At 42.6% G+C, this 24,378-nt stretch overlaps 31 non-coding genes across 31 annotated transcripts; 10 read left to right on the top strand and 21 right to left on the bottom strand.

Moving 5' to 3' along the window:
- Window positions 1–948: 948 nt before the first annotated feature.
- Window positions 949–1,020, bottom strand: trnaa-ugc (transfer RNA alanine (anticodon UGC)). Its single transcript has one exon. It is a non-coding gene; the product is annotated as a tRNA-Ala (tRNA).
- A 950-nt stretch (window positions 1,021–1,970) lies between these two features.
- trnac-gca (transfer RNA cysteine (anticodon GCA)) lies at window positions 1,971–2,042 on the top strand. The gene has a single exon. It is a non-coding gene; the product is annotated as a tRNA-Cys (tRNA).
- Window positions 2,043–2,158: 116 nt separating this feature from the next.
- Window positions 2,159–2,230, top strand: trnac-gca (transfer RNA cysteine (anticodon GCA)). The gene has a single exon. It is a non-coding gene; the product is annotated as a tRNA-Cys (tRNA).
- Window positions 2,231–3,499: 1,269 nt separating this feature from the next.
- Window positions 3,500–3,571, bottom strand: trnaa-cgc (transfer RNA alanine (anticodon CGC)). The gene has a single exon. It is a non-coding gene; the product is annotated as a tRNA-Ala (tRNA).
- A 187-nt stretch (window positions 3,572–3,758) lies between these two features.
- On the bottom strand, window positions 3,759–3,830 carry trnat-cgu (transfer RNA threonine (anticodon CGU)). The gene has a single exon. It is a non-coding gene; the product is annotated as a tRNA-Thr (tRNA).
- Window positions 3,831–4,914: 1,084 nt separating this feature from the next.
- Window positions 4,915–4,986, bottom strand: trnaa-ugc (transfer RNA alanine (anticodon UGC)). Its single transcript has one exon. It is a non-coding gene; the product is annotated as a tRNA-Ala (tRNA).
- A 684-nt stretch (window positions 4,987–5,670) lies between these two features.
- trnaa-ugc (transfer RNA alanine (anticodon UGC)) lies at window positions 5,671–5,742 on the bottom strand. The gene has a single exon. It is a non-coding gene; the product is annotated as a tRNA-Ala (tRNA).
- Window positions 5,743–5,954: 212 nt separating this feature from the next.
- On the top strand, window positions 5,955–6,026 carry trnac-gca (transfer RNA cysteine (anticodon GCA)). The gene has a single exon. It is a non-coding gene; the product is annotated as a tRNA-Cys (tRNA).
- Window positions 6,027–6,141: 115 nt separating this feature from the next.
- trnac-gca (transfer RNA cysteine (anticodon GCA)) lies at window positions 6,142–6,213 on the top strand. The gene has a single exon. It is a non-coding gene; the product is annotated as a tRNA-Cys (tRNA).
- Window positions 6,214–7,482: 1,269 nt separating this feature from the next.
- On the bottom strand, window positions 7,483–7,554 carry trnaa-cgc (transfer RNA alanine (anticodon CGC)). The gene has a single exon. It is a non-coding gene; the product is annotated as a tRNA-Ala (tRNA).
- A 187-nt stretch (window positions 7,555–7,741) lies between these two features.
- trnat-cgu (transfer RNA threonine (anticodon CGU)) lies at window positions 7,742–7,813 on the bottom strand. Its single transcript has one exon. It is a non-coding gene; the product is annotated as a tRNA-Thr (tRNA).
- Window positions 7,814–8,923: 1,110 nt separating this feature from the next.
- On the bottom strand, window positions 8,924–8,995 carry trnaa-ugc (transfer RNA alanine (anticodon UGC)). Its single transcript has one exon. It is a non-coding gene; the product is annotated as a tRNA-Ala (tRNA).
- A 684-nt stretch (window positions 8,996–9,679) lies between these two features.
- On the bottom strand, window positions 9,680–9,751 carry trnaa-ugc (transfer RNA alanine (anticodon UGC)). Its single transcript has one exon. It is a non-coding gene; the product is annotated as a tRNA-Ala (tRNA).
- A 212-nt stretch (window positions 9,752–9,963) lies between these two features.
- Window positions 9,964–10,035, top strand: trnac-gca (transfer RNA cysteine (anticodon GCA)). Its single transcript has one exon. It is a non-coding gene; the product is annotated as a tRNA-Cys (tRNA).
- Window positions 10,036–10,151: 116 nt separating this feature from the next.
- Window positions 10,152–10,223, top strand: trnac-gca (transfer RNA cysteine (anticodon GCA)). The gene has a single exon. It is a non-coding gene; the product is annotated as a tRNA-Cys (tRNA).
- A 1,263-nt stretch (window positions 10,224–11,486) lies between these two features.
- Window positions 11,487–11,558, bottom strand: trnaa-cgc (transfer RNA alanine (anticodon CGC)). Its single transcript has one exon. It is a non-coding gene; the product is annotated as a tRNA-Ala (tRNA).
- A 187-nt stretch (window positions 11,559–11,745) lies between these two features.
- Window positions 11,746–11,817, bottom strand: trnat-cgu (transfer RNA threonine (anticodon CGU)). The gene has a single exon. It is a non-coding gene; the product is annotated as a tRNA-Thr (tRNA).
- Window positions 11,818–12,927: 1,110 nt separating this feature from the next.
- trnaa-ugc (transfer RNA alanine (anticodon UGC)) lies at window positions 12,928–12,999 on the bottom strand. Its single transcript has one exon. It is a non-coding gene; the product is annotated as a tRNA-Ala (tRNA).
- Window positions 13,000–13,683: 684 nt separating this feature from the next.
- On the bottom strand, window positions 13,684–13,755 carry trnaa-ugc (transfer RNA alanine (anticodon UGC)). Its single transcript has one exon. It is a non-coding gene; the product is annotated as a tRNA-Ala (tRNA).
- Window positions 13,756–13,967: 212 nt separating this feature from the next.
- trnac-gca (transfer RNA cysteine (anticodon GCA)) lies at window positions 13,968–14,039 on the top strand. The gene has a single exon. It is a non-coding gene; the product is annotated as a tRNA-Cys (tRNA).
- Window positions 14,040–14,155: 116 nt separating this feature from the next.
- Window positions 14,156–14,227, top strand: trnac-gca (transfer RNA cysteine (anticodon GCA)). Its single transcript has one exon. It is a non-coding gene; the product is annotated as a tRNA-Cys (tRNA).
- Window positions 14,228–15,490: 1,263 nt separating this feature from the next.
- Window positions 15,491–15,562, bottom strand: trnaa-cgc (transfer RNA alanine (anticodon CGC)). The gene has a single exon. It is a non-coding gene; the product is annotated as a tRNA-Ala (tRNA).
- A 187-nt stretch (window positions 15,563–15,749) lies between these two features.
- On the bottom strand, window positions 15,750–15,821 carry trnat-cgu (transfer RNA threonine (anticodon CGU)). Its single transcript has one exon. It is a non-coding gene; the product is annotated as a tRNA-Thr (tRNA).
- Window positions 15,822–16,931: 1,110 nt separating this feature from the next.
- Window positions 16,932–17,003, bottom strand: trnaa-ugc (transfer RNA alanine (anticodon UGC)). The gene has a single exon. It is a non-coding gene; the product is annotated as a tRNA-Ala (tRNA).
- Window positions 17,004–18,372: 1,369 nt separating this feature from the next.
- Window positions 18,373–18,444, bottom strand: trnaa-ugc (transfer RNA alanine (anticodon UGC)). The gene has a single exon. It is a non-coding gene; the product is annotated as a tRNA-Ala (tRNA).
- A 950-nt stretch (window positions 18,445–19,394) lies between these two features.
- trnac-gca (transfer RNA cysteine (anticodon GCA)) lies at window positions 19,395–19,466 on the top strand. Its single transcript has one exon. It is a non-coding gene; the product is annotated as a tRNA-Cys (tRNA).
- Window positions 19,467–19,582: 116 nt separating this feature from the next.
- Window positions 19,583–19,654, top strand: trnac-gca (transfer RNA cysteine (anticodon GCA)). Its single transcript has one exon. It is a non-coding gene; the product is annotated as a tRNA-Cys (tRNA).
- Window positions 19,655–20,923: 1,269 nt separating this feature from the next.
- On the bottom strand, window positions 20,924–20,995 carry trnaa-cgc (transfer RNA alanine (anticodon CGC)). Its single transcript has one exon. It is a non-coding gene; the product is annotated as a tRNA-Ala (tRNA).
- A 187-nt stretch (window positions 20,996–21,182) lies between these two features.
- Window positions 21,183–21,254, bottom strand: trnat-cgu (transfer RNA threonine (anticodon CGU)). Its single transcript has one exon. It is a non-coding gene; the product is annotated as a tRNA-Thr (tRNA).
- A 1,112-nt stretch (window positions 21,255–22,366) lies between these two features.
- trnaa-ugc (transfer RNA alanine (anticodon UGC)) lies at window positions 22,367–22,438 on the bottom strand. Its single transcript has one exon. It is a non-coding gene; the product is annotated as a tRNA-Ala (tRNA).
- Window positions 22,439–23,807: 1,369 nt separating this feature from the next.
- Window positions 23,808–23,879, bottom strand: trnaa-ugc (transfer RNA alanine (anticodon UGC)). The gene has a single exon. It is a non-coding gene; the product is annotated as a tRNA-Ala (tRNA).
- Window positions 23,880–24,378: the final 499 nt, after the last annotated feature.

Raw genomic sequence — 24,378 nt, 5'->3', positions numbered from 1 at the left:
CCCACGTTCTTCTGGTTACAAGACCAACGCCAAGCCACTTGGACATTGTGCCATGTAGAGTGGGGACATATAGTTTGAGAACTCACAGCAGAGTTGACTCTCAAAAGGACTTAAGAAGAAATCTATAGCATGCTATTATGAAGGCTACAAACCAGATCTATCAAGGTTCTTCATCAGCAAATGCCTTGTACAAATGCACCTTTTTTGCAAATTCTATAGATGTGTGCTTCATGTTTTATTTCAAGGTGCAAAACGGCAGCAAAGCAGATACTGGGGATTGAACCCACGACTTCATGCATGCAAAGCACGCGATCTACCACTGAGCTACACCCCGACAAGAACCAATGCCATTGGTGTACTGTTATCATTGCAAGACAAATGTACAGACTTGCAAAAGACTAATGTTAAGCTGTTGCATTTTCCCATGCTTTTAGAACAACCGACAATGTCACAAATACATTGGAAAGAGCATACCAAAGCAAAGAAGAACAGACAGATGTTGAATTGGACAGAGGTCCAACTAAAAAGCAGAAAACCAGAAGGTAACACAGACATTAGAGCACCCTCAATTAAAACATGCAGTGAGGTAGGAAGGTTTTGAGCAACAAGTATGGTAAACTGCAATTAAGCCACTTTACTTTTTTCTTGCATCAACAAATAGGGACAAACAGAGATCAAACCTGTGAGCTTCAGTTCACAAGACCAACACCAGGCAACTTGGCAATTGCGCCACTTCTACAATATAAGTGTGGGCTTGAGAACACAGGGCAGAGTTGTCTGTGAAAGGCAGTTGAGTAGAAATCTATAGCATGCAATTATGAAGCCTATAAGAAATGAGATTTATAAAGCTACTTCATCAGCAAATGCCTTGTACACATGCCGATTTTATTGTGCAATTTCCAGAGACATGGGCTTTATGTTTACTGTCAAGTTGCAAAACAGCAGAAATGGAGATGCTGGGGATTGAACCCAGGACCTCATACATGCAAAGCATGCGCTCTACCACTGAGCTACATCCCCTCACAAAAGTCACATATGTGTACACTGTCATCCTGGCAACAAAACTCTGCAGACTTCCAAAGACAGCATCCTTAAGATGCTGCATTGTTTCCATGCTTTTAGGGCAACCTACAGTCTCAGAGATATGTTTGAAAGAGCATGCTAAAGCAAGCCAGAAATTTTCAACAGAAAGACACAACAGCCCTTCAGGCACGGAAAGGGATCAAGGCTGTGATCGTCGGTTTACGAGATCGACACCTTGCCATTTGGCCACAATGCCAGACAACAAGCAATGTCCTGTCATTTAGTAGATACAACATAGCACCCGCAATCAGGCAATGCACCGAGGAAGGAGGTTCCTGAGGAACAAGTATGGAGACCTTTAATTAAGCTTCTTTGCTTGTTGTCTTGCATGAAGAAAAATGCATGAAAGTGGATAAAACCCACGTTCTTCTGGTTACAAGACCAACGCCAAGCCACTTGGACATTGTGCCATGTAGAGTGGGGACATATAGTTTGAGAACTCACAGCAGACTTGACTCTCAAAAGGACTTAAGAAGAAATCTATAGCATGCCATTATGAAGGCTACAAACCAGATCTATCAAGGTTCTTTATTCAGCAAATGCCTTGTACAAATGCGCCGTTTTTGCAAATTCTATAGATGTGTGCTTCATGTTTAACTTCAATGCATGAAACAGCAGCAATGGAGATACTGGGGACTGAACCCAGCATGCGCTCTACCACTGAGCTACATCACCACATTAAACCTTAAAATCCGGGTGCCCCGTATGTCTATTGCCTCTCTGAAGGATGCTCTGTTCAGCAATGGGTTCTTTGGCTAAGATTTGGTTTTACAAAGTAGAATCCATGCATTTCACTCCATTTTAATAGATATTACCTTTAAAGGAGTTTAGTTCAGATCCAGGTGCCCCTTTTGTCAAGTCCCTTGCTTAAGGTGGGTTGCATTGAAGGGGGTATAGCTCAGTGGTAGAGCATTTGACTGCAGCTCAAGAGGTCCCCAGTTCAAATCTGGGTGCCCCCTATGTCCAGTCCCTCTCTTAAGGGTGCTAAGTTCAGCAATGGGTACTTATGCTAAGATTTGCTTTTACAAAGTAGGATCCATGCATTTCAGTTCATTTTAGTACTTACTATGTTCCAGGGGGTATAGCTCAGTGGTAGAGCATTTGACTGCAGATCAAGAGGTCCCCGGTTCAAATCCGGGTGCCCCCTGTATCCAGTCCATTGCTTAAAGGCTGTACTTTTAGCAATGCCTGTTGGCTACCAGTTTACATTTGTGTAATCTGGCTAAGATTTGTTGTTACAAGGTAGAATCCATACATTTTAAGCCGGTGTATATCGAAAGGAGTATAGCTCAGTGGTACAGCATTTGACTGCAGATCAAGAGGTCCTCGCTTCAAATCTGGGTGCCCCCTATGCCCAGTGCTTCTCATAAAAAGGTGCTATGTTCAGGAATGGGTATAGGTTGCTTTGGCTAAGATTTGCTTTCACAAAGTAGAATCCATGCATTTCAGTTCATAGGGTTCCCCTTATGTCCAGTCCATCTCTTAAGGGTGCTATATTCAGCAATGGGTACTGGCTACCTTTTAGGGTACTTTGGTTAAGATTTGCTTTCACATAGTAGAATCCATGCATTTTAGTCCATTTTAATAGATATTACCTTCAAGGGAGTATAGTTCAGATCCGGGTGCCCCTTTTGTCCAATCCCTTGCTTAAGGGCTATTTTTTATCTGACTAAGATCAATGTAGGATCCATATATTTTAAGGGAGGTTGTATTGAAGGGGGCATAGCTCAGTGGTAGGGAGTTTGACTACAGATCAAGAGGTCCCCGGTTCAAATCCGCATGACCAATATGTCCATTTCCTCTCTTAAGGCTGCTTTGTGTTTAGCAGAGAGTTTTGCCTACCAGTATATATTTAGGTACTTTGGTTAAGATTTGGTTTCACACCGCACAATCCATACATTTCAGTTCATTTAATAGATATTACTTTTACGATCAGTGGGAGAGCATTTGACTGCATAGCAAGAGGTCCCCGGTTCAAATCCGGGTGCCCCCTATGTCTAGTCCCTCTCTTAAGAGACCTACGTTCAGCAAAGGGCACTTGGCCATTGTGCCACTTAGACTGGGGACATATAGTTTGAGAACTCACAGCAGAGTTGAATCTAAAAAGGACTTCAGCAGAAATCTATAGCATGCCTTTATGAAGGCTACAAACCAGATCTATCAAGGTTCTTCATCAGCAAAAATGCCTTGTACAAATGCACCTTTTTTGCAAATTCTATAGATGTGTGCTTTATGGACTTGAGAGCACAGGGCAGAGTTGTCTGCGAAAGGCAGTTGAGTAGAACTCTATAGCATGCAATTATGAAGCCTATAAGAAATCAAATTTATCAAACTACTTCATCAGCAAATGCCTTGTACAAATGCCGATTTTATTGTGCAAATTTATGCCTACTTTCAAGTTGCAAAACAGCAGAAATGGAGATGCTGGGGATTGAACCCAGGACCTCATACATGCGAAGCATGCGCTCTACCACTGAGCTACATCCCCTCACAAAGTTAGTTGCTTTGTATGGTGTCATCCTGATAACAAAACTCTGGAGACTTGCAAAAGCAGCATCCTTAAACTGCTGCATTGTTTCCATGCTTTTAGGACAACCTACAGTCTCAGAGATATGTTTGAAAGAGCATGCTAAAGCAAGCCAAACATTTTCAACAGAAAGACACAACACCCCTTCAGGCACGGACGGGGGTCGAACCCGTGATCTTCGGTTTACGAGACCGACGCCTTACCACTTGGCCACCATGCCAGACAGCAAGCAATGTCCTGTCACTTAGTAGATACAACATAGCACCCGCAATCAATCAATGCACTGAGCAAGGAGGTTTTTGAGGAACAAGTATGGAAAGCTTTAATTAAGCTTCTTTGCTTGTTGTCTTGCATGAACAAAACTGCATGAACGTGGATCAAACCCACATTCTTCTGTTCACAAGACCAATGCCAAGCCACTTGGACATTGTGCCACGTAGACTGGGGACATATAGTTTGAGAACTCACAGCAGAGTTGACTCTCAAAAGGACTTAAGAAGAAATCTATCTAAATTATGAAGGCTACAAACCAGATCTATCAAGGTTCTTCATCAGCAAATGCCTTGTACAAATGCACCTTTTTTTGCAAATTCTATAGATGTGTGCTTCATGTTTTATTTCAAGGTGCAAAACGGCAGCAAAGCAGATACTGGGGATTGAACTGGCGATCTACCACTGAGCTACACCCCGACAAGAACCAATGCCATTGGTGTACTGTTATCATTGCAAGACAAATGTACAGACTTGCAAAAGACTAATGTTAAGCTGTTGCATTTTCCCATGCTTTTAGAACAACCGACAATGTCACAAATACATTGGAAAGAGCATACCAAAGCAAAGAAGAACAGACAGATGTTGAATTGGACAGAGGTCCAACTAAAAAGCAGAAAACCAGAAGGTAACACAGACATTAGAGCACCCTCAATTAAAACATGCAGTGAGGTAGGAAGGTTTTGAGCAACAAGTATGGTAAACTGCAATTAAACCACTTTACTTTTTTCTTGCATCAACAAATAGGGACAAACAGAGATCAAACCTGTGAGCTTCAGTTCACAAGACCAACGCCAGGCAACTTGGCAATTGCGCCACTTCTACAATATAAGTGTGGGCTTGAGAACACAGGGCAGAGTTGTCTGTGAAAGGCAGTTGAGTAGAAATCTATAGCATGCAATTATGAAGCCTATAAGAAATGAGATTTATAAAGCTACTTCATCAGCAAATGCCTTGTACACATGCCGATTTTATTGTGCAATTTCCAGAGACATGGGCTTTATGTTTACTTTCAAGTTGCAAAACAGCAGAAATGGAGATGCTGGGGATTGAACCCAGGACCTCATACATGCAAAGCATGCGCTCTACCACTGAGCTACATCCCCTCACAAAAGTCGCGTATGTGTACACTGTCATCCTGGCAACAAAACTCTGCAGACTTCCAAAGACAGCATCCTTAAGATGCTGCATTGTTTCCATGCTTTTAGGGCAACCTACAGTCTCAGAGATATGTTTGAAAGAGCATGCTAAAGCAAGCCAGAAATTTTCAACAGAAAGACACAACAGCCCTTCAGGCACGGAAAGGGATCAAGGCTGTGATCGTCGGTTTACGAGATCGACACCTTGCCATTTGGCCACAATGCCAGACAACAAGCAATGTCCTGTCATTTAGTAGATACAACATAGCACCCGCAATCAGGCAATGCACCGAGGAAGGAGGTTCCTGAGGAACAAGTATGGAGACCTTTAATTAAGCTTCTTTGCTTGTTGTCTTGCATGAACAAAAATGCATGAAAGTGGATAAAACCCACGTTCTTCTGGTTACAAGACCAACGCCAAGCCACTTGGACATTGTGCCATGTAGAGTGGGGACATATAGTTTGAGAACTCACAGCAGACTTGACTCTCAAAAGGACTTAAGAAGAAAGCTATAGCATGCCATTATGAAGGCTACAAACCAGATCTATCAAGGTTCTTTATTCAGCAAATGCCTTGTACAAATGCGCTGTTTTTGCAAATTCTATAGATGTGTGCTTCATGTTTAACTTCAATGCATGAAACAGCAGCAATGGAGATACTGGGGATTGAACCCAGGACCTCATACACGCAAAGCATGCGCTCTACCACTGAGCTACATCACCACATTAAACATTAAAATCCGGGTGCCCCGTATGTCTATTGCCTCTCTGAAGGATGCTCTGTTCAGCAATGGGTTCTTTGGCTAAGATTTGGTTTTACAAAGTAGAATCCATGCATTTCACTCCATTTTAATAGATATTACCTTTAAAGGAGTTTAGTTCAGATCCAGGTGCCCCTTTTGTCAAGTCCCTTGCTTAAGGTGGGTTGCATTGAAGGGGGTATAGCTCAGTGGTAGAGCATTTGACTGCAGATCAAGAGGTCCCCAGTTCAAATCTGGGTGCCCCCTATGTCCAGTCCCTCTCTTAAGGGTGCTAAGTTCAGCAACGGGTACTTAGGCTAAGATTTGGTTTTACAAAGTAGGATCCATGCATTTCAGTTCATTTTAGTACTTACTATGTTCCGAGGGTATAGCTCAGTGGTAGAGCATTTGACTGCAGCTCAAGAGGTCCCCGGTTCAAATCCGGGTGCCCCCTGTATCCAGTCCCTTGCTTAAAGGCTGTACTTTTAGCAATGCCTGTTGGCTACCAGTTTACATTTGTGTAATCTGGCTAAGATTTGTTGTTACAAGGTAGAATCCATACATTTTAAGCCGGTGTATATCGAAAGGAGTATAGCTCAGTGGTACAGCATTTGACTGCAGATCAAGAGGTCCTCGCTTCAAATCTGGGTGCCCCCTATGCCCAGTGCTTCTCATAAAAAGGTGCTATGTTCAGGAATGGGTATAGGTTGCTTTGGCTAAGATTTGCTTTCACAAAGTAGAATCCATGCATTTCAGTTCATAGGGTTCCCCTTATGTCCAGTCCATCTCTTAAGGGTGCTATATTCAGCAATGGGTATTGGCTACCTTTTAGGGTACTTTGGCTAAGATTTGCTTTCACATAGTAGAATCCATGCATTTTAGTCCATTTTAATAGATATTACCTTCAAGGGAGTATAGTTCAGATCCGGGTGCCCCTTTTGTCCAATCCCTTGCTTAAGGGCTATTTTTTATCTGACTAAGATCAATGTAGGATCCATATATTTTAAGGGAGGTTGTATTGAAGGGGGCATAGCTCAGTGGTAGGGAGTTTGACTACAGATCAAGAGGTCCCCGGTTCAAATCCGCATGACCAATATGTCCATTTCCTCTCTTAAGGCTGCTTTGTGTTTAGCAGTGAGTTTTGCCTACCAGTATATATTTAGGTACTTTGGTTAAGATTTGGTTTCACACCGCACAATCCATACATTTCAGTTCATTTAATAGATATTACTTTTACGATCAGTGGGAGAGCATTTGACTGCATAGCAAGAGGTCCCCGGTTCAAATCCAGGTGCCCCCTATGTCTAGTCCCTCTCTTAAGAGACCTACGTTCAGCAAAGGGCACTTGGCCATTGTGCCACGTAGACTGGGGACATATAGTTTGAGAACTCACAGCAGAGTTGAATCTGAAAAGGACTTCAGCAGAAATCTATAGCATGCCTTTATGAAGGCTACAAACCAGATCTATCAAGGTTCTTCATCAGCAAAAATGCCTTGTACAAATGCACCTTTTTTGCCAATTCTATAGATGTGTGCTTTATGGACTTGAGAGCACAGGGCAGAGTTGTCTGCGAAAGGCAGTTGAGTAGAACTCTATAGCATGCAATTATGAAGCCTATAAGAAATCAAATTTATCAAACTACTTCATCAGCAAATGCCTTGTACAAATGCCGATTTTATTGTGCAAATTTCTGCCTACTTTCAAGTTGCAAAACAGCAGAAATGGAGATGCTGGGGATTGAACCCAGGACCTCATACATGCGAAGCATGCGCTCTACCACTGAGCTACATCCCCTCACAAAGTTAATTGCTTTGTATGGTGTCATCCTGATAACAAAACTCTGGAGACTTGCAAAAGCAGCATCCTTAAACTGCTGCATTGTTTCCATGCTTTTAGGACAACCTACAGTCTCAGAGATATGTTTGAAAGAGCATGCTAAAGCAAGCCAAACATTTTCAACAGAAAGACACAACACCCCTTCAGGCACGGACGGGGGTCGAACCCGTGATCTTCGGTTTACGAGACCGACGCCTTACCACTTGGCCACCATGCCAGACAGCAAGCAATGTCCTGTCACTTAGTAGATACAACATAGCACCCGCAATCAATCAATGCACTGAGCAAGGAGGTTTTTGAGGAACAAGTATGGAAAGCTTTAATTAAGCTTCTTTGCTTGTTGTCTTGCATGAACAAAACTGCATGAACGTGGATCAAACCCACATTCTTCTGTTCACAAGACCAATGCCAAGCCACTTGGACATTGTGCCACGTAGACTGGGGACATATAGTTTGAGAACTCACAGCAGAGTTGACTCTCAAAAGGACTTAAGAAGAAATCTATAGCATGCTATTATGAAGGCTACAAACCAGATCTATCAAGGTTCTTCATCAGCAAATGCCTTGTACAAATGCACCTTTTTTGCAATTTCTATAGATGTGTGCTTCATGTTTTATTTCAAGGTGCAAAACGGCAGCAAAGCAGATACTGGGGATTGAACCCACGACTTCATGCATGCAAAGCACGCGATCTACCACTGAGCTACACCCCGACAAGAACCAATGCCATTGGTGTACTGTTATCATTGCAAGACAAATGTACAGACTTGCAAAAGACTAATGTTAAGCTGTTGCATTTTCCCATGCTTTTAGAACAACCGACAATGTCACAAATACATTGGAAAGAGCATACCAAAGCAAAGAAGAACAGACAGATGTTGAATTGGACAGAGGTCCAACTAAAAAGCAGAAAACCAGAAGGTAACACAGACATTAGAGCACCCTCAATTAAAACATGCAGTGAGGTAGGAAGGTTTTGAGCAACAAGTATGGTAAACTGCAATTAAGCCACTTTACTTTTTTCTTGCATCAACAAATAGGGACAAACAGAGATCAAACCTGTGAGCTTCAGTTCACAAGACCAACGCCAGGCAACTTGGCAATTGCGCCACTTCTACAATATAAGTGTGGGCTTGAGAACACAGGGCAGAGTTGTCTGTGAAAGGCAGTTGAGTAGAAATCTATAGCATGCAATTATGAAGCCTATAAGAAATGAGATTTATAAAGCTACTTCATCAGCAAATGCCTTGTACACATGCCGATTTTATTGTGCAATTTCCAGAGACATGGGCTTTATGTTTACTTTCAAGTTGCAAAACAGCAGAAATGGAGATGCTGGGGATTGAACCCAGGACCTCATACATGCAAAGCATGCGCTCTACCACTGAGCTACATCCCCTCACAAAAGTCGCGTATGTGTACACTGTCATCCTGGCAACAAAACTCTGCAGACTTCCAAAGACAGCATCCTTAAGATGCTGCATTGTTTCCATGCTTTTAGGGCAACCTACAGTCTCAGAGATATGTTTTAAAGAGCATGCTAAAGCAAGCCAGAAATTTTCAACAGAAAGACACAACAGCCCTTCAGGCACGGAAAGGGATCAAGGCTGTGATCGTCGGTTTACGAGATCGACACCTTGCCATTCGGCCACAATGCCAGACAACAAGCAATGTCCTGTCATTTAGTAGATACAACATAGCACCCGCAATCAGGCAATGCACCGAGGAAGGAGGTTCCTGAGGAACAAGTATGGAGACCTTTAATTAAGCTTCTTTGCTTGTTGTCTTGCATGAAGAAAAATGCATGAAAGTGGATAAAACCCACACTCTTCTGGTTACAAGACCAACGCCAAGCCACTTGGACATTGTGCCATGTAGAGTGGGGACATATAGTTTGAGAACTCACAGCAGACTTGACTCTCAAAAGGACTTAGGAAGAAAGCTATAGCATGCCATTATGAAGGCTACAAACCAGATCTACCAAGGTTCTTTATTCAGCAAATGCCTTGTACAAATGCGCCGTTTTTGCAAATTCTATAGATGTGTGCTTCATGTTTAACTTCAATGCATGAATCAGCAGCAATGGAGATACTGGGGATTGAACCCAGGACCTCATACACGCAAAGCATGCGCTCTACCACTGAGCTACATCCCCACATTAAACCTTAAAATCCGGGTGCCCCGTATGTCTATTCCCTCTCTGAAGGATGCTCTGTTCAGCAATGGGTTCTTTGGCTAAGATTTGGTTTTACAAAGTAGAATCCATGCATTTCACTCCATTTTAATAGATATTACCTTTAAAGGAGTTTAGTTCAGATCCAGGTGCCCCTTTTGTCAAGTCCCTTGCTTAAGGTGGGTTGCATTGAAGGGGGTATAGCTCAGTGGTAGAGCATTTGACTGCAGATCAAGAGGTCCCCAGTTCAAATCTGGGTGCCCCCTATGTCCAGTCCCTCTCTTAAGGGTGCTAAGTTCAGCAACGGGTACTTAGGCTGAGATTTGGTTTTACAAAGTAGGATCCATGCATTTCAGTTCATTTTAGTACTTACTATGTTCCAGGGGGTATAGCTCAGTGGTAGAGCATTTGACTGCAGATCAAGAGGTCCCCGGTTCAAATCCGGGTGCCCCCTATATCCAGTCCCTTGCTTTAAGGCTGTACTTTTAGCAATGCCTGTTGGCTACCAGTTTACATTTGTGTAATCTGGCTAAGATTTGTTGTTACAAGGTAGAATCCATACATTTTAAGCCGGTGTATATCGAAAGGAGTATAGCTCAGTGGTACAGCATTTGACTGCAGATCAAGAGGTCCTCGCTTCAAATCTGGGTGCCCCCTATGCCCAGTGCTTCTCATAAAAAGGTGCTATGTTCAGGAATGGGTATAGGTTGCTTTGGCTTGCTTTCACAAAGTAGAATCCATGCATTTCAGTTCATAGGGTTCCCCTTATGTCCAGTCCATCTCTTAAGGGTGCTATATTCAGCAATGGGTATTGGCTACCTTTTAGGGTACTTTGGCTAAGATTTGCTTTCACATAGTAGAATCCATGCATTTTAGTCCATTTTAATAGATATTACCTTCAAGGGAGTATAGTTCAGATCCGGGTGCCCCTTTTGTCCAATCCCTTGCTTAAGGGCTATTTTTTATCTGACTAAGATCAATGTAGGATCCATATATTTTAAGGGAGGTTGTATTGAAGGGTGCATAGCTCAGTGGTAGGGAGTTTGACTATAGATCAAGAGGTCCCCGGTTCAAATCCGCATGACCAATATGTCCATTTCCTCTCTTAAGGCTGCTTTGTGTTTAGCAGTGAGTTTTGCCTACCAGTATATATTTAGGTACTTTGGTTAAGATTTGGTTTCACACCGCACAATCCATACATTTCAGTTCATTTAATAGATATTACTTTTACGATCAGTGGGAGAGCATTTGACTGCATAGCAAGAGGTCCCCGGTTAAAATCCGGGTGCCCCCTATGTCTAGTCCCTCTCTTAAGAGACCTACGTTCAGCAAAGGGCACTTGGCCATTGTGCCACGTAGACTGGGGACATATAGTTTGAGAACTCACAGCAGAGTTGAATCTGAAAAGGACTTCAGCAGAAATCTATAGCATGCCTTTATGAAGGCTACAAACCAGATCTATCAAGGTTCTTCATCAGCAAAAATGCCTTGTACAAATGCACCTTTTTTGCAAATTCTATAGATGTGTGCTTTATGGACTTGAGAGCACAGGGCAGAGTTGTCTGCGAAAGGCAGTTGAGTAGAACTCTATAGCATGCAATTATGAAGCCTATAAGAAATCAAATTTATCAAACTACTTCATCAGCAAATGCCTTGTACAAATGCCGATTTTATTGTGCAAATTTATGCCTACTTTCAAGTTGCAAAACAGCAGAAATGGAGATGCTGGGGATTGAACCCAGGACCTCATACATGCGAAGCATGCGCTCTACCACTGAGCTACATCCCCTCACAAAGTTAATCGCTTTGTATGGTGTCATCCTGATAACAAAACTCTGGAGACTTGCAAAAGCAGCATCCTTAAACTGCTGCATTGTTTCCATGCTTTTAGGACAACCTACAGTCTCAGAGATATGTTTGAAAGAGCATGCTAAAGCAAGCCAAACATTTTCAACAGAAAGACACAACACCCCTTCAGGCACGGACGGGGGTCGACCCCGTGATCTTCGGTTTACGAGACCGACGCCTTACCACTTGGCCACCATGCCAGACAGCAAGCAATGTCCTGTCACTTAGTAGATACAACATAGCACCCGCAATCAATCAATGCACTGAGCAAGGAGGTTTTTGAGGAACAAGTATGGAAAGCTTTAATTAAGCTTCTTTGCTTGTTGTCTTGCATGAACAAAACTGCATGAACGTGGATCAAACCCACATTCTTCTGTTCACAAGACCAATGCCAAGCCACTTGGACATTGTGCCACGTAGACTGGGGACATATAGTTTGAGAACTCACAGCAGAGTTGACTCTCAAAAGGACTTAAGAAGAAATCTATAGCATGCTATTATGAAGGCTACAAACCAGATCTATCAAGGTTCTTCATCAGCAAATGCCTTGTACAAATGCACCTTTTTTGCAAATTCTATAGATGTGTGCTTCATGTTTTATTTCAAGGTGCAAAACGGCAGCAAAGCAGATACTGGGGATTGAACCCACGACTTCATGCATGCAAAGCACGCGATCTACCACTGAGCTACACCCCGACAAGAACCAATGCCATTGGTGTACTGTTATCATTGCAAGACAAATGTACAGACTTGCAAAAGACTAATGTTAAGCTGTTGCATTTTCCCATGCTTTTAGAACAACCGACAATGTCACAAATACATTGGAAAGAGCATACCAAAGCAAAGAAGAACAGACAGATGTTGAATTGGACAGAGGTCCAACTAAAAAGCAGAAAACCAGAAGGTAACACAGACATTAGAGCACCCTCAATTAAAACATGCAGTGAGGTAGGAAGGTTTTGAGCAACAAGTATGGTAAACTGCAATTAAGCCACTTTACTTTTTTCTTGCATCAACAAATAGGGACAAACAGAGATCAAACCTGTGAGCTTCAGTTCACAAGACCAACGCCAGGCAACTTGGCAATTGCGCCACTTCTACAATATAAGTGTGGGCTTGAGAACACAGGGCAGAGTTGTCTGTGAAAGGCAGTTGAGTAGAAATCTATAGCATGCAATTATGAAGCCTATAAGAAATGAGATTTATAAAGCTACTTCATCAGCAAATGCCTTGTACACATGCCGATTTTATTGTGCAATTTCCAGAGACATGGGCTTTATGTTTACTTTCAAGTTGCAAAACAGCAGAAATGGAGATGCTGGGGATTGAACCCAGGACCTCATACATGCAAAGCATGCGCTCTACCACTGAGCTACATCCCCTCACAAAAGTCGCGTATGTGTACACTGTCATCCTGGCAACAAAACTCTGCAGACTTCCAAAGACAGCATCCTTAAGATGCTGCATTGTTTCCATGCTTTTAGGGCAACCTACAGTCTCAGAGATATGTTTGAAAGAGCATGCTAAAGCAAGCCAGAAATTTTCAACAGAAAGACACAACAGCCCTTCAGGCACGGAAAGGGATCAAGGCTGTGATCGTCGGTTTACGAGATCGACACCTTGCCATTCGGCCACAATGCCAGACAACAAGCAATGTCCTGTCATTTAGTAGATACAACATAGCACCCGCAATCAGGCAATGCACCGAGGAAGGAGGTTCCTGAGGAACAAGTATGGAGACCTTTAATTAAGCTTCTTTGCTTGTTGTCTTGCATGAAGAAAAATGCATGAAAGTGGATAAAACCCACACTCTTCTGGTTACAAGACCAACGCCAAGCCACTTGGACATTGTGCCATGTAGAGTGGGGACATATAGTTTGAGAACTCACAGCAGACTTGACTCTCAAAAGGACTTAGGAAGAAAGCTATAGCATGCCATTATGAAGGCTACAAACCAGATCTACCAAGGTTCTTTATTCAGCAAATGCCTTGTACAAATGCGCCGTTTTTGCAAATTCTATAGATGTGTGCTTCATGTTTAACTTCAATGCATGAAACAGCAGCAATGGAGATACTGGGGATTGAACCCAGGACCTCATACACGCAAAGCATGCGCTCTACCACTGAGCTACATCCCCACATTAAACCTTAAAATTCGGGTGCCCCGTATGTCTATTCCCTCTCTGAAGGATGCTCTGTTCAGCAATGGGTTCTTTGGCTAAGATTTGGTTTTACAAAGTAGAATCCATGCATTTCACTCCATTTTAATAGATATTACCTTTAAAGGAGTTTAGTTCAGATCCAGGTGCCCCTTTTGTCAAGTCCCTTGCTTAAGGTGGGTTGCATTGAAGGGGGTATAGCTCAGTGGTAGAGCATTTGACTGCAGATCAAGAGGTCCCCAGTTCAAATCTGGGTGCCCCCTATGTCCAGTCCCTCTCTTAAGGGTGCTAAGTTCAGCAACGGGTACTTAGGCTGAGATTTGGTTTTACAAAGTAGGATCCATGCATTTCAGTTCATTTTAGTACTTACTATGTTCCAGGGGGTATAGCTCAGTGGTAGAGCATTTGACTGCAGATCAAGAGGTCCCCGGTTCAAATCCGGGTGCCCCCTATATCCAGTCCCTTGCTTTAAGGCTGTACTTTTAGCAATGCCTGTTGGCTACCAGTTTACATTTGTGTAATCTGGCTAAGATTTGTTGTTACAAGGTAGAATCCATACATTTTAAGCCGGTGTATATCGAAAGGAGTATAGCTCAGTGGTACAGCATTTGACTGCAGATCAAGAGGTCCTCGCTTCAAATCTGGGTGCCCCCTATGCCCAGTGCTTCTCATAAAAAGGTGCTATGTTCAGGAATGGGTATAGGTTGCTTTGGCTTGCTTTCACAAAGTAGAATCCATGCATTTCAGTTCATAGGGTTCCCCTTATGTCCAGTCCATCTCTTAAGGGTGCTATATTCAGCAATGGGTATTGGCTACCTTTTAGGGTACTTTGGCTAAGATTTGCTTTCACATAGTAGAATCCATGCATTTTAGTCCATTTTAATAGATATTACCTTCAAGGGAGTATAGTTCAGATCCGGGTGCCCCTTTTGTCCAATCCCTTGCTTAAGGGCTATTTTTTATCTGACTAAGATCAATGTAGGATCCATATATTTTAAGGGAGGTTGTATTGAAGGGTGCATAGCTCAGTGGTAGGGAGTTTGACTATAGATCAAGAGGTCCCCGGTTCAAATCCGCATGACCAATATGTCCATTTCCTCTCTTAAGGCTGCTTTGTGTTTAGCAGTGAGTTTTGCCTACCAGTATATATTTAGGTACTTTGGTTAAGATTTGGTTTCACACCGCACAATCCATACATTTCAGTTCATTTAATAGATATTACTTTTACGATCAGTGGGAGAGCATTTGACTGCATAGCAAGAGGTCCCCGGTTAAAATCCGGGTGCCCCCTATGTCTAGTCCCTCTCTTAAGAGACCTACGTTCAGCAAAGGGCACTTGGCCATTGTGCCACGTAGACTGGGGACATATAGTTTGAGAACTCACAGCAGAGTTGAATCTGAAAAGGACTTCAGCAGAAATCTATAGCATGCCTTTATGAAGGCTACAAACCAGATCTATCAAGGTTCTTCATCAGCAAAAATGCCTTGTACAAATGCACCTTTTTTGCAAATTCTATAGATGTGTGCTTTATGGACTTGAGAGCACAGGGCAGAGTTGTCTGCGAAAGGCAGTTGAGTAGAACTCTATAGCATGCAATTATGAAGCCTATAAGAAATCAAATTTATCAAACTACTTCATCAGCAAATGCCTTGTACAAATGCCGATTTTATTGTGCAAATTTATGCCTACTTTCAAGTTGCAAAACAGCAGAAATGGAGATGCTGGGGATTGAACCCAGGACCTCATACATGCGAAGCATGCGCTCTACCACTGAGCTACATCCCCTCACAAAGTTAATCGCTTTGTATGGTGTCATCCTGATAACAAAACTCTGGAGACTTGCAAAAGCAGCATCCTTAAACTGCTGCATTGTTTCCATGCTTTTAGGACAACCTACAGTCTCAGAGATATGTTTGAAAGAGCATGCTAAAGCAAGCCAAACATTTTCAACAGAAAGACACAACACCCCTTCAGGCACGGACGGGGGTCGAACCCGTGATCTTCGGTTTACGAGACCGACGCCTTACCACTTGGCCACCATGCCAGACAGCAAGCAATGTCCTGTCACTTAGTAGATACAACAAAGCACCCGCAATCAATCAATGCACTGAGCAAGGAGGTTTTTGAGGAACAAGTATGGAAAGCTTTAATTAAGCTTCTTTGCTTGTTGTCTTGCATGAACAAAACTGCATGAACGTGGATCAAACCCACATTCTTCTGTTCACAAGACCAATGCCAAGCCACTTGGACATTGTGCCACGTAGACTGGGGACATATAGTTTGAGAACTCACAGCAGAGTTGACTCTCAAAAGGACTTAAGAAGAAATCTATAGCATGCTATTATGAAGGCTACAAACCAGATCTATCAAGGTTCTTCATCAGCAAATGCCTTGTACAAATGCACCTTTTTTGCAAATTCTATAGATGTGTGCTTCATGTTTTATTTCAAGGTGCAAAACGGCAGCAAAGCAGATACTGGGGATTGAACCCACGACTTCATGCATACAAAGCACGCGATCTACCACTGAGCTACACCCCGACAAGAACCAATGCCATTGGTGTACTGTTATCATTGCAAGACAAATGTACAGACTTGCAAAAGACTAATGTTAAGCTGTTGCATTTTCCCATGCTTTTAGAACAACCGACAATGTCACAAATACATTGGAAAGAGCATACCAAAGCAAAGAAGAACAGACAGATGTTGAATTGGACAGAGGTCCAACTAAAAAGCAGAAAACCAGAAGGTAACACAGACATTAGAGCACCCTCAATTAAAACATGCAGTGAGGTAGGAAGGTTTTGAGCAACAAGTATGGTAAACTGCAATTAAGCCACTGTACTTTTTTCTTGCATCAACAAATAGGGACAAACAGAGATCAAACCTGTGAGCTTCAGTTCACAAGACCAACGCCAGGCAACTTGGCAATTGCGCCACTTCTACAATATAAGTGTGGGCTTGAGAACACAGGGCAGAGTTGTCTGTGAAAGGCAGTTGAGTAGAAATCTATAGCATGCAATTATGAAGCCTATAAGAAATGAGATTTATAAAGCTACTTCATCAGCAAATGCCTTGTAAACATGCCGATTTTATTGTGCAATTTCCAGAGACATGGGCTTTATGTTTACTTTCAAGTTGCAAAACAGCAGAAATGGAGATGCTGGGGATTGAACCCAGGACCTCATACATGCAAAGCATGCGCTCTACCACTGAGCTACATCCCCTCACAAAAGTCGCGTATGTGTACACTGTCATCCTGGCAACAAAACTCTGCAGACTTCCAAAGACAGCATCCTTAAGATGCTGCATTGTTTCCATGCTTTTAGGGCAACCTACAGTCTCAGAGATATGTTTGAAAGAGCATGCTAAAGCAAGCCAGAAATTTTCAACAGAAAGACACAACAGCCCTTCAGGCACGGAAAGGGATCAAGGCTGTGATCGTCGGTTTACGAGATCGACACCTTGCCATTTGGCCACAATGCCAGACAACAAGCAATGTCCTGTCATTTAGTAGACACAACATAGCACCCGCAATCAGGCAATGCACCGAGGAAGGAGGTTCCTGAGGAACAAGTATGGAGACCTTTAATTAAGCTTCTTTGCTTGTTGTCTTGCATGAACAAAAATGCATGAAAGTGGATAAAACCCACGTTCTTCTGGTTACAAGACCAACGCCAAGCCACTTGGACATTGTGCCATGTAGAGTGGGGACATATAGTTTGAGAACTCACAGCAGAGTTGACTCTCAAAAGGACTTAAGAAGAAATCTATAGCATGCTATTATGAAGGCTACAAACCAGATCTATCAAGGTTCTTCATCAGCAAATGCCTTGTACAAATGCACCTTTTTTGCAAATTCTATAGATGTGTGCTTCATGTTTTATTTCAAGGTGCAAAACGGCAGCAAAGCAGATACTGGGGATTGAACCCACGACTTCATGCATGCAAAGCACGCGATCTACCACTGAGCTACACCCCGACAAGAACCAATGCCATTGGTGTACTGTTATCATTGCAAGACAAATGTACAGACTTGCAAAAGACTAATGTTAAGCTGTTGCATTTTCCCATGCTTTTAGAACAACCGACAATGTCACAAATACATTGGAAAGAGCATACCAAAGCAAAGAAGAACAGACAGATGTTGAATTGGACAGAGGTCCAACTAAAAAGCAGAAAACCAGAAGGTAACACAGACATTAGAGCACCCTCAATTAAAACATGCAGTGAGGTAGGAAGGTTTTGAGCAACAAGTATGGTAAACTGCAATTAAGCCACTTTACTTTTTTCTTGCATCAACAAATAGGGACAAACAGAGATCAAACCTGTGAGCTTCAGTTCACAAGACCAACACCAGGCAACTTGGCAATTGCGCCACTTCTACAATATAAGTGTGGGCTTGAGAACACAGGGCAGAGTTGTCTGTGAAAGGCAGTTGAGTAGAAATCTATAGCATGCAATTATGAAGCCTATAAGAAATGAGATTTATAAAGCTACTTCATCAGCAAATGCCTTGTACACATGCCGATTTTATTGTGCAATTTCCAGAGACATGGGCTTTATGTTTACTGTCAAGTTGCAAAACAGCAGAAATGGAGATGCTGGGGATTGAACCCAGGACCTCATACATGCAAAGCATGCGCTCTACCACTGAGCTACATCCCCTCACAAAAGTCACATATGTGTACACTGTCATCCTGGCAACAAAACTCTGCAGACTTCCAAAGACAGCATCCTTAAGATGCTGCATTGTTTCCATGCTTTTAGGGCAACCTACAGTCTCAGAGATATGTTTGAAAGAGCATGCTAAAGCAAGCCAGAAATTTTCAACAGAAAGACACAACAGCCCTTCAGGCACGGAAAGGGATCAAGGCTGTGATCGTCGGTTTACGAGATCGACACCTTGCCATTTGGCCACAATGCCAGACAACAAGCAATGTCCTGTCATTTAGTAGATACAACATAGCACCCGCAATCAGGCAATGCACCGAGGAAGGAGGTTCCTGAGGAACAAGTATGGAGACCTTTAATTAAGCTTCTTTGCTTGTTGTCTTGCATGAAGAAAAATGCATGAAAGTGGATAAAACCCACGTTCTTCTGGTTACAAGACCAACGCCAAGCCACTTGGACATTGTGCCATGTAGAGTGGGGACATATAGTTTGAGAACTCACAGCAGACTTGACTCTCAAAAGGACTTAAGAAGAAATCTATAGCATGCCATTATGAAGGCTACAAACCAGATCTATCAAGGTTCTTTATTCAGCAAATGCCTTGTACAAATGCGCCGTTTTTGCAAATTCTATAGATGTGTGCTTCATGTTTAACTTCAATGCATGAAACAGCAGCAATGGAGATACTGGGGACTGAACCCAGCATGCGCTCTACCACTGAGCTACATCACCACATTAAACCTTAAAATCCGGGTGCCCCGTATGTCTATTGCCTCTCTGAAGGATGCTCTGTTCAGCAATGGGTTCTTTGGCTAAGATTTGGTTTTACAAAGTAGAATCCATGCATTTCACTCCATTTTAATAGATATTACCTTTAAAGGAGTTTAGTTCAGATCCAGGTGCCCCTTTTGTCAAGTCCCTTGCTTAAGGTGGGTTGCATTGAAGGGGGTATAGCTCAGTGGTAGAGCATTTGACTGCAGCTCAAGAGGTCCCCAGTTCAAATCTGGGTGCCCCCTATGTCCAGTCCCTCTCTTAAGGGTGCTAAGTTCAGCAATGGGTACTTATGCTAAGATTTGCTTTTACAAAGTAGGATCCATGCATTTCAGTTCATTTTAGTACTTACTATGTTCCAGGGGGTATAGCTCAGTGGTAGAGCATTTGACTGCAGATCAAGAGGTCCCCGGTTCAAATCCGGGTGCCCCCTGTATCCAGTCCATTGCTTAAAGGCTGTACTTTTAGCAATGCCTGTTGGCTACCAGTTTACATTTGTGTAATCTGGCTAAGATTTGTTGTTACAAGGTAGAATCCATACATTTTAAGCCGGTGTATATCGAAAGGAGTATAGCTCAGTGGTACAGCATTTGACTGCAGATCAAGAGGTCCTCGCTTCAAATCTGGGTGCCCCCTATGCCCAGTGCTTCTCATAAAAAGGTGCTATGTTCAGGAATGGGTATAGGTTGCTTTGGCTAAGATTTGCTTTCACAAAGTAGAATCCATGCATTTCAGTTCATAGGGTTCCCCTTATGTCCAGTCCATCTCTTAAGGCTGCTATATTCAGCAATGGGTATTGGCTACCTTTTAGGGTACTTTGGCTAAGATTTGCTTTCACATAGTAGAATCCATGCATTTTAGTCCATTTTAATAGATATTACCTTCAAGGGAGTATAGTTCAGATCCGGGTGCCCCTTTTGTCCAATCCCTTGCTTAAGGGCTATTTTTTATCTGACTAAGATCAATGTAGGATCCATATATTTTAAGGGAGGTTGTATTGAAGGGGGCATAGCTCAGTGGTAGGGAGTTTGACTACAGATCAAGAGGTCCCCGGTTCAAATCCGCATGACCAATATGTCCATTTCCTCTCTTAAGGCTGCTTTGTGTTTAGCAGAGAGTTTTGCCTACCAGTATATATTTAGGTACTTTGGTTAAGATTTGGTTTCACACCGCACAATCCATACATTACAGTTCATTTAATAGATATTACTTTTACGATCAGTGGGAGAGCATTTGACTGCATAGCAAGAGGTCCCCGGTTCAAATCCGGGTGCCCCCTATGTCTAGTCCCTCTCTTAAGAGACCTACGTTCAGCAAAGGGCACTTGGCCATTGTGCCACTTAGACTGGGGACATATAGTTTGAGAACTCACAGCAGAGTTGAATCTAAAAAGGACTTCAGCAGAAATCTATAGCATGCCTTTATGAAGGCTACAAACCAGATCTATCAAGGTTCTTCATCAGCAAAAATGCCTTGTACAAATGCACCTTTTTTGCAAATTCTATAGATGTGTGCTTTATGGACTTGAGAGCACAGGGCAGAGTTGTCTGCGAAAGGCAGTTGAGTAGAACTCTATAGCATGCAATTATGAAGCCTATAAGAAATCAAATTTATCAAACTACTTCATCAGCAAATGCCTTGTACAAATGCCGATTTTATTGTGCAAATTTATGCCTACTTTCAAGTTGCAAAACAGCAGAAATGGAGATGCTGGGGATTGAACCCAGGACCTCATACATGCGAAGCATGCGCTCTACCACTGAGCTACATCCCCTCACAAAGTTAGTTGCTTTGTATGGTGTCATCCTGATAACAAAACTCTGGAGACTTGCAAAAGCAGCATCCTTAAACTGCTGCATTGTTTCCATGCTTTTAGGACAACCTACAGTCTCAGAGATATGTTTGAAAGAGCATGCTAAAGCAAGCCAAACATTTTCAACAGAAAGACACAACACCCCTTCAGGCACGGACGGGGGTCGAACCCGTGATCTTCGGTTTACGAGACCGACGCCTTACCACTTGGCCACCATGCCAGACAGCAAGCAATGTCCTGTCACTTAGTAGATACAACATAGCACCCGCAATCAATCAATGCACTGAGCAAGGAGGTTTTTGAGGAACAAGTATGGAAAGCTTTAATTAAGCTTCTTTGCTTGTTGTCTTGCATGAACAAAACTGCATGAACGTGGATCAAACCCACATTCTTCTGTTCACAAGACCAATGCCAAGCCACTTGGACATTGTGCCACGTAGACTGGGGACATATAGTTTGAGAACTCACAGCAGAGTTGACTCTCAAAAGGACTTAAGAAGAAATCTATAGCATGCTATTATGAAGGCTACAAACCAGATCTATCAAGGTTCTTCATCAGCAAATGCCTTGTACAAATGCACCTTTTTTGCAAATTCTATAGATGTGTGTGCTTCATGTTTTATTTCAAGGTGCAAAACGGCAGCAAAGCAGATACTGGGGATTGAACCCACGACTTCATGCATACAAAGCACGCGATCTACCACTGAGCTACACCCCGACAAGAACCAATGCCATTGGTGTACTGTTATCATTGCAAGACAAATGTACAGACTTGCAAAAGACTAATGTTAAGCTGTTGCATTTTCCCATGCTTTTAGAACAACCGACAATGTCACAAATACATTGGAAAGAGCATACCAAAGCAAAGAAGAACAGACAGATGTTGAATTGGACAGAGGTCCAACTAAAAAGCAGAAAACCAGAAGGTAACACAGACATTAGAGCACCCTCAATTAAAACATGCAGTGAGGTAGGAAGGTTTTGAGCAACAAGTATGGTAAACTGCAATTAAGCCACTGTACTTTTTTCTTGCATCAACAAATAGGGACAAACAGAGATCAAACCTGTGAGCTTCAGTTCACAAGACCAACGCCAGGCAACTTGGCAATTGCGCCACTTCTACAATATAAGTGTGGGCTTGAGAACACAGGGCAGAGTTGTCTGTGAAAGGCAGTTGAGTAGAAATCTATAGCATGCAATTATGAAGCCTATAAGAAATGAGATTTATAAAGCTACTTCATCAGCAAATGCCTTGTAAACATGTCGATTTTATTGTGCAATTTCCAGAGACATGGGCTTTATGTTTACTTTCAAGTTGCAAAACAGCAGAAATGGAGATGCTGGGGATTGAACCCAGGACCTCATACATGCAAAGCATGCGCTCTACCACTGAGCTACATCCCCTCACAAAAGTCGCGTTTGTGTACACTGTCATCCTGGCAACAAAACTCTGCAGACTTCCAAAGACAGCATCCTTAAGATGCTGCATTGTTTCCATGCTTTTAGGGCAACCTACAGTCTCAGAGATATGTTTGAAAGAGCATGCTAAAGCAAGCCAGAAATTTTCAACAGAAAGACACAACAGCCCTTCAGGCACGGAAAGGGATCAAGGCTGTGATCGTCGGTTTACGAGATCGACACCTTGCCATTTGGCCACAATGCCAGACAACAAGCAATGTCCTGTCATTTAGTAGACACAACATAGCACCCGCAATCAGGCAATGCACCGAGGAAGGAGGTTCCTGAGGAACAAGTATGGAGACCTTTAATTAAGCTTCTTTGCTTGTTGTCTTGCATGAACAAAAATGCATGAAAGTGGATCAAACCCACGTTCTTCTGGTTACAAGACCAACGCCAAGCCACTTGGACATTGTGCCATGTAGAGTGGGGACATATAGTTTGAGAACTCACAGCAGAGTTGACTCTCAAAAGGACTTAAGAAGAAATCTATAGCATGCTATTATGAAGGCTACAAACCAGATCTATCAAGGTTCTTCATCAGCAAATGCCTTGTACAAATGCACCTTTTTTGCAAATTCTATAGATGTGTGCTTCATGTTTTATTTCAAGGTGCAAAACGGCAGCAAAGCAGATACTGGGGATTGAACCCACGACTTCATGCATACAAAGCACGCGATCTACCACTGAGCTACACCCCGACAAGAACCAATGCCATTGGTGTACTGTTATCATTGCAAGACAAATGTACAGACTTGCAAAACACTAATGTTAAGCTGTTGCATTTTCCCATGCTTTTAGAACAACCGACAATGTCACAAATACATTGGAAAGAGCATACCAAAGCAAAGAAGAACAGACAGATGTTGAATTGGACAGAGGTCCAACTAAAAAGCAGAAAACCAGAAGGTAACACAGACATTAGAGCACCCTCAATTAAAACATGCAGTGAGGTAGGAAGGTTTTGAGCAACAAGTATGGTAAACTGCAATTAAGCCACTTTACTTTTTTCTTGCATCAACAAATAGGGACAAACAGAGATCAAACCTGTGAGCTTCAGTTCACAAGACCAACACCAGGCAACTTGGCAATTGCGCCACTTCTACAATATAAGTGTGGGCTTGAGAACACAGGGCAGAGTTGTCTGTGAAAGGCAGTTGAGTAGAAATCTATAGCATGCAATTATGAAGCCTATAAGAAATGAGATTTATAAAGCTACTTCATCAGCAAATGCCTTGTACACATGCCGATTTTATTGTGCAATTTCCAGAGACATGGGCTTTATGTTTACTGTCAAGTTGCAAAACAGCAGAAATGGAGATGCTGGGGATTGAACCCAGGACCTCATACATGCAAAGCATGCGCTCTACCACTGAGCTACATCCCCTCACAAAAGTCGCATATGTGTACACTGTCATCCTGGCAACAAAACTCTGCAGACTTCCAAAGACAGCATCCTTAAGATGCTGCATTGTTTCCATGCTTTTAGGGCAACCTACAGTCTCAGAGATATGTTTGAAAGAGCATGCTAAAGCAAGCCAGAAATTTTCAACAGAAAGACACAACAGCCCTTCAGGCACGGAAAGGGATCAAGGCTGTGATCGTCGGTTTACGAGATCGACACCTTGCCATTTGGCCACAATGCCAGACAACAAGCAATGTCCTGTCATTGAGTAGATACAACATAGCACCCGCAATCAGGCAATGCACCGAGGAAGGAGGTTCCTGAGGAACAAGTATGGAGACCTTTAATTAAGCTTCTTTGCTTGTTGTCTTGCATGAAGAAAAATGCATGAAAGTGGATAAAACCCACGTTCTTCTGGTTACAAGACCAACGCCAAGCCACTTGGACATTGTGCCATGTAGAGTGGGGACATATAGTTTGA

Source organism: Astyanax mexicanus, chromosome 11, assembly GCF_023375975.1.
Source record: "Astyanax mexicanus isolate ESR-SI-001 chromosome 11, AstMex3_surface, whole genome shotgun sequence".
NCBI classification, from domain to species: Eukaryota; Metazoa; Chordata; class Actinopteri; order Characiformes; family Acestrorhamphidae; genus Astyanax; species Astyanax mexicanus.
This window is presented reverse-complemented; position numbering and strand designations above follow the sequence as displayed.